We start from the raw sequence: 13,266 nt of genomic DNA, 5'->3' as shown, positions 1-13,266 counted from the left end.
TGTAAGAAAACACCAAAGGTAAGTAAAGTACCCCTCCCCAGAGCCCAGAAAAACAGGAGTAAAGTACAGGAAGTTTCCTCAGAACAAGTCGTGATGAAGAATTATGCAAGAACCAAGCAAGAATGCACGCATGCAACGATGGATTCCTGGACCTGAAGACCTGCGGAGAGAGAAGACCAAGTCCAGAAGTCGATGAAGAGTCCAGGAAGAACAGGAGCCGTTGCCCACCTGCAAGAAGGTGAAAAGTGGATTCTCCGGTTGGAAGAAAAGTACAGAAATGCACCAAAGAAGATAGCTGGGGGTTCCTGCTTGGTACAGGAGATGTCCCACGTCGAGTTGTTGGATGCAGGCTGCTTGCGTCGCTAGATTCCGCCAACAAGCCTTGGTTCACGCAAGTACACGTTTTGCGTCAAAGAGGAACTGCCCAGACCCAGTAGGGACCTGGGGCTCTCAAATCGGACATAGGAGACAGAGGGGGCTCTCAGTACTCCAGACAGCCCTCAGAGGGCCAGTCAACACCCACGGGAGTCCTAGGACACAGGGACAAAGGACATGTAAAGTGCGGTTGTCACAGCACTACACAGAAGGATCCCACGCCGCCGGAGAACAACTCAGAGAGCTGTGCGTCACAGGGTGGAGTGCTGGGAACCTTGGCTATGCTGTGCACAAAGAACTTTTGGAAGAAATGCACAGAAGCCCAAGGAGTTGCAGAGGACGTGATGCACAGGGGTACTGTCTGACACGGGGAGGCAAGCTCTTACCTCCACCAAATTTGGATAGCTGGACCTTTGGACAGTTAGGATCACTTCTTTCCACCACCTGTGTTCCAGGGATCATGCTCGTCGACAGAAGAGTCCCAGAGTACCGGTCGTCATCGCAGAGAGGTGCCTGCTGAAGTAGGGAAGTTACTCCGTCACTCCACAGGAGATTCCTTTGGTTCTACTGGTGAAGGGTGAAGACAGGGAGTCCTCAGAGCGTGCAAACCTTGGAAACTGTTGCAGTTGCTGGCTGGAGCTGAGGTTGCAGGTCACAGTAGCCTTCCTGGATATTTTGTGGCAGTTACAGCGGTTCCTGGAGCAGTCTGCAGTTGATCTGACAGTCAGAAGTTGAAGCAGAGGAGTCCTGGTGGAGTCTTGCAAACCGAATCTGAGGAAACACCCAGAGGAGAGACCCTAAATAGCCCTGAGAGGGGGATTGGTTACCTACCCAGGTATGCACCTATTAGGACGGGTCTCTCATGTCACCTGCTGGCACTGGCCACTCAGATGCTCCCAGAGGGTCCCCACACCTTGGAATCCAAGATAGGTAATGCCAGGGACACTGTGCTGGAGCTATGGGCGCCACCCCTGGAGTGATGACAGACAGGGGAGTGGACACTCCCCTTTCCTTTGTCCAGTTTCACGCCAGAGCAGGGACAAGGGGTCCCTGAACCGGTGTAGACTGGATTATGCAAGGGGGCACAGTTTGTGCCCTTCAAAGCATTTCTAGAGGCTCTGGGAGGAAACCCCTTCCATGCTTGTAACAACTATTGCCAATGGGAGAGGGTGTAACACCCATCTCCTAAAGGAAATGCTTTGTTCTGCCTTTCTGGGACTGAGCTGCTCAATCCCCAGGAGGGCTGAAACCTGTCTGTGAGGTGGCAGCAGCTGGGGCTGCAGTGGAAACCTCAGAGAGCTGGTTTGGCAGTACTGGGGATCCAGGGTGGAGCCCCCCAGGTGCATAGAATTGCACCCCCAATACCAGATTTGGATTGGGGGGTTCAATTTCACAATCTTTGACACCTCACATGGCCACATTCGGGGTTACCATTGTGAAGCTACATATATGTATTGACATATATGTAGTGCACGCATATAATGGTGTCCCTGAACTCACGAAGTCTGGGAAATTGGTCCTGGACAACGTTGGGGCACCTTTTCTAGTGCAAGGGTGCCCTCACACACGGTAACTTTGCACCTAGCCTTCAGTAAATGAAGGTTAGACATATAGGTGACTTATAAGTTACCTGGTGCAGTGAAAAATGTCTGTGAAATAGTGTGTGCACTATTCCACTCAGGCAGCAACGGCAGTGCTGAAGGAGTGTTTGTATGAGCTCCTTATGGGTGGCAAAAGAAATGCTGCAGCCCATAAGGATTGCCTGGAATCCCAATGCCCCGGGGACTTATAAGGGGGGGACCAGAGTGCCAATTGGAATTGGTATATGAATTCACTAAACTATAGTGACAGATTTGGTACGCAGAGAGAGCATAAGCACTGGAGTTCTGCTTAGCAGAACTCCAGTGACACAGTCAAGCATACTGACAACACACACATTAGGCCACAAACTATGAGCACTGGGGTCCTGATTAGCAGGATCCCACTGAGACAGGCAAAACACACTGACAAACAGGCAGATATTGGGGGTAACATGCCAAGAAAGATGGTACTTTCCTACATACAATTATCATATAAACCTTTATCAGAAATAAACTTTTGGCATTAGAGTGTAATGCTCAAAACACCATAACAAAAATATAATTTGGGACGGATTGGAGGCAAAAAGCAAAGAGGGGGTCGGGAGTAAAGATGGAGAGGACAAGTGGTGTAGTAACAGTGTCATGGGCCCTGGAGTAAGAAAGGAAAATGGTTGACTGGAATTTGGGTAGGTAAATACAGCAGTAATTAGAGTTGAGTGAAGTCCGTAGGTCTCTGGGCCCCGGTGCCACTGCATCTGTTGCTCCATTGATAACTAGGTCTCAGGAGGGATAGTGGATGGGGCAGAAAAACAGAAGCGAAAAGAATACAACAGACAAAAGGAAGAAAGAGAAGGGGTCGCAAAGAAATAAAAGAAAGAACAAGAAAATGAACACAACTAAGAAAATAAATAGAACAAACGTGTTAGAAAAAAGGAAAAAGGGAAGGAAGCTGGCAAACAAAAGATAAAGAGGAGAAAATAATGAAAGAAGTGTGAAAGAGAAAAATGAACATTAGAGAAATAAGAGAGAAGGTGAGAGAAACAAGCAGCAAAAGAGCCAGGGCACGCAGGTACTGACACATTTCCCACAGACACAGAGGGGGTCATTTTGACCTTGGCGGACGGTGGAGGCCGTCCGCCAAGGTACCGCCGGTGAATGACCGCACCGCGGTCAAAAGACCGCGGCGGCCATTCAGACATTTCCTCTGGGCCGGCGGGCGCTCTCCAAAAGAGCGCCCGCCGGCCCAGAGGAAATGCCCCTGCAACGAGGACGCCGGCTCAGAATTGAGCCGGCGTAGTTGCAGGGGTGCGACGGGTGCAGTTGCACCCGTCGCGTATTTCAGTGTCTGCTTAGCAGACACTGAAATACTTTGCGGGGCCCTCTTACGGGGGCCCCTGCAGTGCCCATGCCATGGGCATGGGCACTGCAGGGGCCCCCAGGGGCCCCGCGGCACCCCCTACCGCCATCCTGTTCCTGGCGGGAGACCCGCCAGGAACAGGATGGCGGTAGGGGGTGTCAGAATCCCCATGGCTGCGGAGCGCGCTCCGCAGCCATGGAGGATTCACAAGGGCAGTGGTAAACCGGCGGGAGACCGCCGGTTTACCCTTTCTGGCCGCGGCTGAACCGCCGCGGTCAGAATGCCCTCGGGAGCACCGCCAGCCTGTTGGCGGTGCTCCCGTGGTCGGTGACCCTGGCGGTCACCGGCCGCCAGGGTCAGAATGACCCCCAGAATGGCAAAACCACTTTGACACTTCAGGTTCCGCCAAGTAACTTGTGGCTTCCACATAAAGACGGGAAAAAGAGGGATTTATAGTAAAACGTGAATTGACAGATAAGAAAAACATCAACAGAAGGAAGAAAGATCTAAAAACAAATGTAAAGACACATACTGAGTCAAAGGAAAGAACAAATAAAAAAGACAAAAAAAGAATGAAGGGAAGAGAAAAAAAATAAAGAAAGGATGAATGCCTGATGAAGATAAAGAGAGGAACGAAACAAGGAAAGAAATAACCACGTTATTGCAAGTTTGAAAGAGGAGATGGCAAAAGGAAGAGGGAAATAAAAAAAGGAGAGGAGTAGAAATAAACAGTTGAAAGTAAGAGCAAAACTGTTAACGTGCATTTTAAGAGCTGGAAAGAGAAAAGTGGGAGAGACAGAAAACATTGAGAGTAAACAGAGAAAAGGAAAGAAGGGAGTGAGATAGGTGAAACAGACCATCCCAAGTAAAGATGGCAGCTAAGAATAGATTTAATTGGCTCCCCCACGTCCTCAAACAGAAGTCAGAGTGTAGAACAGCAGGAGGTGCGTTAGCAGAGTTGTATGTGAACCCAATATAGCATTATTGGGGTGCTTCAGATCAGGATTGGGGAGATAGTCAGAGCTGTGTCCCGGCCCAGTGCTGGAATAACAGAAAGGCACTGGGTGAGGAATGAGAATCGGAGCGCCGTGTAATTCCTAGTATTGAAATAATGGGGCGCTGCAGTGAGGTGCACTGACAGGGCTGTATGTGGGCTGCAGTACTGGTATAGTAATGGGCACACAAGGTCAGAAGTGAGGCATGCTTATGAAAGTATTTGTGGACCCTATTATTGGTGTTCCAGTGTTGCTGAGTGTTAGACTGGAGGTGCCCTGGTGGAGCTGCAGGTGGGGCCCAGCATGAGAGTGGCATTGTCTCTGAACCACAAAAGCGAGGAGTCCTGAAGGGCGTCTGTGTGAGCCTTAGTACTGAGAAGAAATGTGCACTGAATGTTAGCATTAATGCATTCTGGCAGAGCTGTGGTGGTCTCCTTCAACAGTGGCATTGGATGGTAGGCTTGAGGTGCTCTGGCTGAGCTGTGCTTTGCTCTTGTGTCCAGTGTTGGCTTGGCAGTGGGACTGAATATAAGAATTGAATTGCTGTAATGGAACTGTATGTGAGCGGGGTCCCAGTATAGGAAAGGAAGTGACCACATCGGGGTAGAACTGAGGTACACTGATGGATCTGCGCCCGAGATCCCAGTACTGGGATAGCAGAGTGTATTGACTGCAAGAACTGAGATGCTCTGGCAGAAAGCGTGCGTGGGGTTCCTGTGTAGGAAAGTACCTCTTTCTTGGCATGGTTACCCCCATTTTCTGCCTGTTGTCGGTGCGTTTGGCTGTGCACACTGGGATCCTGCTAATCAGGACCCCAGTGATATGCTCTCTCCTGTTAAATGTGGTTGCTTGAACAACATACACCCCACATTTGGCATACTGGTACCCCCTTGTAAGTCCCTAGTATATTGTACCCTGGGCATTGGGTTACCAGGGGATCCCCATGGGCTGCAGGATGTATTATGCAACCCATAGAGAGCCCATGTAAAATGTGACTGCAGGCCTGCCATTGCAGCCTGCATCAAAAGGTGCATGCACCATTTCATTACAGGTCACTGCACCAGGCCACTCTAAATCACCCTTATAGTAGGTGCTCCTAGCCAAGAGGGCAGGGTGCAAGTACCTGTGTGTCAGGACACCCCTGCACTAGCAAAGGTGCCCCCACGAACTCCAGTTCCATTTCCCTGGACTTTGTGAGTGCAGGGATGCCATTTTATGTGTGGACTGGACATAGGTCGCTACCTATGTCCAGCTACATAATGCGAACTCCGAACCTGGGCATGTTTGGTATCAAACATGTCGGAATCATAACCCAATACTGTTGCTAGTATTGGAAGTATAATTCCATGCTTTCTGGGGCTCCTTAGAGGACCTGCAGCATTGCTCCTACCAGAATTTTGGGGTTTTCCGGGCAGTCCAAGCTTCTGCCACCCTCAGACAGGTTTCTGCCCTCCTGCTGCTTTATCAGCTCAAGCCCAGGAAGGCAGAACAAAGGATTTTCTTTGGGAGGGGGGTAACCCCCTCTCCTTTTGGAAATAGGTGCTACATGGCTTGGGAGGGGTAGCCTCCCCAAGCCACTTGAATGCTTTGAAGGGCACATTTGGTGCCCTCTGTGCATCAACCAGACTACACCAGTTAAGGGAGTCAACCACTCACTGCTCTGGCGCGAAAGTGGACAATGAAAGGGGAGTAACCACTCCCCTGTACATCACCACCCCAGGGGTGGTGTCCAGAGCTCCTCCAGAAGGTCCCTTGATCCTGCCATCTTGAATTCAAGGTGGGCAAAGCCCTCTGGGAGCATCTGAGTGGCCAGGTCAGACAGGTAACATCAGAGCCTCCTTCTGATAGGTGGTCATCTGGCTAGGTGACCAATCCCCCGTTTAGGGCTATTTAGGGTCTTCCTCTGGATGGGTTCTCTGATTCGGCTTACAAAATTCCAGCAGGAGTCCTACCTCTACTTCGACTTCCAGTCACTGGAACTGCGACTGGACCTTCCAGGAACGGACAATCTGCATCCACGACGAAGACTCTGCTTGCAACATTGTTTCCATGGCTCCTTCCAGCTTCTGCAACATTTCCCTGGCTGTGCATCCTCTGAGGGCAACATGTCTTCAGCCTGCACTAGAAGGAAGAAGGAATAATCTCCCTTGGAGTCACTCCACTGCATCCGCAGACACCAACTGCAACAACAACCGGTTGTGTGGATCTCCTCTCATCCTGAGTTACGTGGATCATGCCTCCTGGGTGGTGGTCTGGAGTAGCCCTGCTGGTCCTCTCTGCCAGCTGTCCAACTTTGGTGGAGGTAAGCCCTTGCATTCCAATGCAGGACAGTACCCCCATGCACTGTGCCTCTTGCAGCTACCAAGGCTTGTTTGCATCTCCTCCAAGTGATCTTCATGCTCCATGTAGACTTAGCCCAAGCACTTCTTCCTGCAATGTACAGCCCTCTGCGTGCTCCTCCTGCGGCGTGGGCTCCACTGTGACTCCTGGTTCCCCATCCAATGGGTGTCCTGTGGGGGCTGTGTAGTATATTGCTCTCATTTTAGTTTCTTTATTTGTATTATTCTGTATTTGATGTTTTATTTTATATTGCATGTATGGTTTATGTGTTACTTGGTATGCTCTGCTCCCCCCCGCTGCTCCGGCTCTTGGATGATCTAGAATGTTGTATTGAGGCAGTTGAAGACTGAAGGAGCAGCTTGGAGGTGTGGCTGGAGTTTCTGTAACCACATCCTGAAGAATAAAGAAAATTATAAAGAAGCTACTACTGTTTCCTTGAAGAATTTCTTTATCATCATTGGATAAGCTTCTTCACTTTGGTGATGAAGGTGGTGACTGAACCTGCTCATCAAGAAACTCCAACTCATCTCTGTATTTGTCACACTGTAAGGTATTATTATTTTGACCTGTGTGACATTTATTTCCTCTGGGTTTTTATGTTATTATTATTATTTTTTTTACATGCTCAGTTGTAACTTTGTGTCCAATTATTTTTTTTGTCCACGACGCGTACAGCTTCCTTACCTGTTATTTTTAGAAACCAGCGCCTGCTTTGACACGGTTTCTTTGTTGCCATCGTCCTCGTTGCCGTAGCTACGCATTCCTCTCCACTGTCTTGCAGATCTCTGCGTGCCTCGTCTCATGGCAACGGGAGCTAACTCTTGCTGCACGCTTTGTTCGGCGGCTCTCTTCTGTGGGAGAGAAGCTTTGTTTGGATTAAATAAACAAGGAAATCTTCGGCGGCAGAAACGGATGTGTGATTAAGCATCCGTGTAATACAGACTTGGTACAAACGCGCACGCCGTGTTCTGCGGCTCTCTTCGGCAGCAGAGACGCTTCTTTTGCGTTATATAAATAAGGAAATCTTCGGTGGCATAGACGGATGTATGATTTGGCCTCCGTGTAACATAGACTTTTAGAAGCTTCTTTGTTTATCTTACAGAAACGTCTTGTCACATTAAACATATTCCTGGTCATCTTGGATTCTATTTTTTTATTTTTTTTACTTATATGCGGTACTTCTAACGTTGTTATGCTTACTTAATTGGAAGCTCTTTACTTACTGAACTGAACTGGACATTTTATTCATTGTTTACCTTCAGTTTTTTTCTTACCTTGGTCCCTTAAAATTACCTGAGTGTATATTTTCTCTTATATTATTTTTTTTCTTCTTCTTTCCTGGTCCACTATGTAGAACATTTCTCCACCACCGTTTTTTCTATCAATACCGGGTGATCGACCCATTCCTTGGTACAAATGGAAGAAAGTTTTTCTTACATACATATGAGTTTGTGGGAGTAATTTATCAGCAGAAAGAAAGACATCACTACTACAGCATTATTTGGGTGCAGAAGGTCATGAAATTTTAGAGACTCTACCACCTATCAGTTACCCTGAGGGACCGGACGGAGATGCCTCCTTAAATGAGTTTGAACTAACGTTGCTTAAATTGGACAGGCATTACTTGCCTAAAATTTCTGTTATTCTTTAGAGGAATTACTTTGGAAAGTATAAACAAGGTGTCTCTGAGACTATCGAGGACTTTGTTACTAATCTGCGGAAATTAGCTGCACAGTGTAAATTTGGAGACAATTTGGATGAACGAATTCGCGATCAGTTCATGCTAGAATGCAAGAGTGACAAAGTAAGGGAAGCTTTGTGGTCTAAAGGTGATCCAACGTTGGAGGATGTTTTAATTGTGGCCAAACAGATTGAACATTCCGAGTCTTGTATTGAAGATCTACGAAAGTCTAACAATGTCAATACCACTGTTCATGTTTTAGATGCTAGGACTAAGTCTATGCAAAACTCTATTGTCAAGTGGAAATTACTGTGTTTCAGGTGCAATTCACCATCGCACCTAGCTAATAACAAAGTTTGTCCAGCTTTTAATGTGGTGTGCAACAAATGTGGCAAGAGGGGACACTTTGCTAAATGTTGTAAGTCTTTGGGAAAGAAGGATGTGAATGTTAATGAAATTGAGTGCGATAAGCGGGAGGAGGATGAACGCAGTTTCATTCTTCAAATTGTTAATGATGTCAATTGCATTTCCAATTATCATTGTGTGTATCCTTCAGACATTGTGGAGGTGGCTGGTGTCAACATCTCAATGATGATGGATTCTGGGGCGAAGTTGACTCTAGTCTCAGAATCCGATTATGTTAGATATTTTATGGGTAAAGTAATACTTCATGAACCTGATGTCACACCTTATGGTTATGGGTGTAAGCCCATTGAGCTAAAAGGCTACTTCAATGCGAACATTGATTTCAAAGGAAATAAAATTGTAGGCAAAGTTTATGTTCCTGTTGTAGGGGATACCATACTAAGCTGGCCCCATCAGAAGTTGTTGGGAATCATATTGAATCCAAACTCTGTGGCTCAAGTACAAGTGCAAGAGATTTCAAATTTAGGTGAGGATTTGATGTGTGAATTTCCAAGTGTTTTTAATAGTGAGGTGGGATGTATCAAAGGGTATAAGCACCGTATTCTTCTGAAGAACAATTACACTCCTAAAACCTGTAAAGTTAGAAATATTCATTTTAGTGTTCGGGATAAGGTTAAAGCAGAACTTCAGAGGTTGCTGTCTCAGGGCATAATTGAGAAGGTGGAAGCGGCAGAATGGATTGCGCCTATTGTGGTTGCAACAAAGAGTTGAGGGGACATCAGATTGTGTGGACCTGCGGAATCTTAACAAAGTAGTTGTTGAAGATAGATTTCCTCTGCCAAACATATCCGAGATGGTTAGTTCTCTGGGAAATGCTAAATACTTCACCACCCTAGATCTTAGTTCAGCTTACCACCAGGTGCAGTTGTGTGAGGAGTCCAAACGTCTTACCTCCTTCATTACGCCGTTTGGTGTATTTATGTTCAACAGGATGCCTTTTAGATTGTGTTCTGCAGCTTCTGTCTTTCAAAGGTTGATGGATGATATTTTGGGAGGTATTGAGGGTGTAAAATGTTTTCAAGACGACGTTCTGATTTTCTCAGAAACAATTGAACAACAAAAGGAATTAGTCAGAAAGGTGCTCAAAATATTTCAGCTGCAAGGCATTACGTTGAAGGGTGCTAAGTGTAGATTTTTCAAATCTGAGATATCATATTTAGGTCATATCAAATCAAAGGATGGGGTTAGACCTAAACAGGAATTGGTGATGTCTATTGTGAATTTGGCTGCCCCTGAGAATAAGAGTGAAGTTCAAGTTTTCCTGGGAATGTCAGAATTTTATGCTAAATTCAATCCAGACTTTGCTAGAAGAAGCTCTTCCACAAGAAATCTTCTCAAGAAAGGTATTGATTTTGTTTGGGATGCTGACTGTCATACAGAGTTCGAGGATTTAAAGTGAGCTTTGTCTACAGCTCAATCTCTCAGCAGCTTCCAACTTGGTCTTCCTTGTTACCTTACAACTGATGCCTCAGAGAAAGGTCTAGGATGTGTTCTGAAGCAGGTGAATGATGGTAAGATCAATAATATATCTTTTGCTTCACGTAGTCTGCGTGGGGCAGAAAGAAAGTATTCTATAATAGAAAAGGAAGCTTTAGCTATATTTAGGGCCATTAAAAAGTTTAGGCAGCTTCTTTGGGGAGCTCAATTTGAAGTGCAGACAGACCATAAACCATTACGGGAAGTGTTTGAGAAGAAAGGATTGGATAATATTTCTTCTTGAATATGCAAATGGATTGTTGGTCTCCAAGATTTTCATTTTACAGTTAAGTATGTTCCTGGGTGTGATAACAGGACTGCGGATTGTTTATCTAGAATGAGGGTGAAGGATTTAGTTGAGAATGACTATGAAGATTCTTGGTGGGTGGATGAAGAAGTTAAAGTTTGCAACGTCACTGACAGGTGTGTTTCTGAGGAAGAATGGAAACTAGAGTTAGACAATGATGAGGAATTTTAAAAAATCAAGAGCTTGCTGTCTTCAGGTGGTTCCCTGGGTAAAGATGTTGAGCTTGATGAACAGTTTAAAAAAAATTGGCATGAGCTTTCAGTATGCAACGAATTAGTTGTGAGAGGCAGTAGATTGATACCACCCATTAAGTTGGGTGCGCGTTTGATTGACCTTGAGCACGAAGGCCATCAGGGTATATGTAGAACAAAAGAACGAATGAGAAGTGTATATTGGTGGCCTGGAATGGATTTAGAGGTAGAGAGGAAAGTTTGTGATTGCGTAGGGTGTAGGGTGGCAGATAAAAGTTTAAAACTTAGGACTCAACCCATGTTTTTGAAAGAAATACCCAAAGAAGTGTGGGAGGAAATCTCCATTGACATCATGGGTCCCATAGGTAGTGGGACTGCTTCTAGATATGTCATAGTTGTTATGGATGTACTGTCACGGTGGCCAGAAATAATGATCACTCCTGAAGCTACATCGTCTACAGTAGTCCGGGTTTTATCAGATGTGTTTGGAAGGGAAGGTAACCCGAGATGTATTTTGTCTGACAATGGTGTTCAATTTACATCGAGATTAATGTGTGATTTTTTTAACTCGAGAGGAATTGTTCACAAGAAGTGTGCCCTCTACCATCCTGAAACGAATGGAATGGTAGAACGCTTCAACAGGACATTGAAAGAGACTGTTCAATTAGCAAGACAGTTGGGTGGAGATTGGGTGAGTATGGTTAGACGTAAGGTTGAAAATTACCGATTTACTCCCCATTCAAGTACAGTACAGTCTCCTTTTGTTATTTTCAAGATTCCTCATACTAGAATAGATCCTCCATGGGTAAAAAAAAATGTGCTAAAAAACAATTTGATTATGAATTGCAAAAGAATATTGCTCTAGAAAGAAATTTGAATTGTCAAAAGGAAAGAAAACGCATTTATGATATACGCAAGTCTGCGAAAGAAGTATATGTCAATGTAGGGGAATTTGTTAAAATCAAATTGCCAGGAAAAACAGGAGGTGGATAGTCTCATTTTAGCAAAATTTTCAAGGTGGTTAAACTATTTAAAGGTGCGATTAAGGTCGATGATGGACGCATTTGGAATTTGAATAGAGTTGTTAAACTAAGATAAACTGTTTTTTTTCTTCTCAATTAGTTTTTTTTGTCGTTGTAAAAAAAGGAATGTAGTGTAGTATATTGCTCTCATTTTAGTTTCTTTATTTGCATTGTTCTGTATTTGATGTTTTATTTTATATTGTATGTATGGTTTATGTGTTACTTGGTATGCTCTGCTCCCCCCCTGCTGCTCCGGCTCTTGGATGATCTAGAATGTTGTACTGAGGCAGTTGAAGACTGAAGGAACAGCTTGGAGGTGTGGCTGGAGTTTCTGTAACCGCATCCTGAAGAATAAAGAAAATTATAAAGAAGCTACTAATGTTTCCTTGAAGAATTTCTTTATCATCATTGGAGAAGCTTCTTCAGGCTGCCTTCTCTTCTGTGGACTCTCTGCCTTGCTGAGGGTCCCCCCAGGACTGCCCCTATCGGTTGAGCCCTCCTGGACCTTGCTGGTACCTGGCATCTCCACTTTTGCTTCACAACAACTTCTGCCTTTGCCAAGACTTGTTTGTGTCTTTTCCACGCCACTGACCAACAGCAATCTTCCATTTGGTGTGGGACGTCGACTGCATCCTCCAGGAACTCTTCTCCGGCTCCAGGACTGCATTGCTGACCGTCTTTGTCCAACCGTCGACCAACTCCTCCAACCACAGACGGGTGGGTAGTGGCTCCTGCCACCACTGGACACTCCTGCGACTTCTGGACTTGGTCCCCTTCTTCCATAGGTCTTCCTCTTCAGAAATCCACCACTAGTTTCTTGCAGTCTTTTCTGGGTGTTGCATTATCTTCTTTTTAGTTCTTTTGGGTGGTTTGGGGAAAATCCAGTAACGTACTCCTATCTTCCTGGTCACTGGGGGGCAATGTGGTGCTTACCTTTGGGGTTTCCTAGTTTCCCCCAGCTCCCCTCTACACATTTCACTTACCTAGTTGGGGGTCCTGCATTCACATTCTATTTTTTTAGTATATGGTTTGGGCTCCCCCTAGGGTCACTATTGTCTTTTTCTATTTGCACTGTTTTCTGTTGCTATTTATGCCTAATTCTGATTACTAATGTACATATCTAGTGTGTTACTTATCTCCTATTGGAGGGTTGCCTCTCTAGTACTTTTTGGTAATTGTGTCACTAAAATAAAGTACCTTTATTTTTGTTGCACTGAGTGTTTTCTTTCATGTATGTAACTGCTGTGTGACTATAGTGGTATTGCATGAGCTTTGCATGCCTCCTAGAGAAGCCTTGGCTGCTCATCCACAGCTAGCTCTAAAGAGCCTGGCTTCTAGACACTGCCTACACTACACTAATAGGGATACATAGGGATACTTGGACCTGATTTAAGGTCTAAGTACCTTAGGAACCCACCACACACCAGGCCAGCTTCCTTCATCTGGGCACTGGCATGGTTGAGGGGTTGGAATGTGTGAACTGATATGCACTGATGGAGTTGTGCCTGAGGTCCCA

The sequence above is a fragment of the Pleurodeles waltl genome, chromosome 6 (assembly GCF_031143425.1).
Source record: "Pleurodeles waltl isolate 20211129_DDA chromosome 6, aPleWal1.hap1.20221129, whole genome shotgun sequence".
In the NCBI taxonomy this organism is placed as follows: Eukaryota; Metazoa; Chordata; class Amphibia; order Caudata; family Salamandridae; genus Pleurodeles; species Pleurodeles waltl.
Note: the sequence above shows the minus strand (reverse complement) of the source record.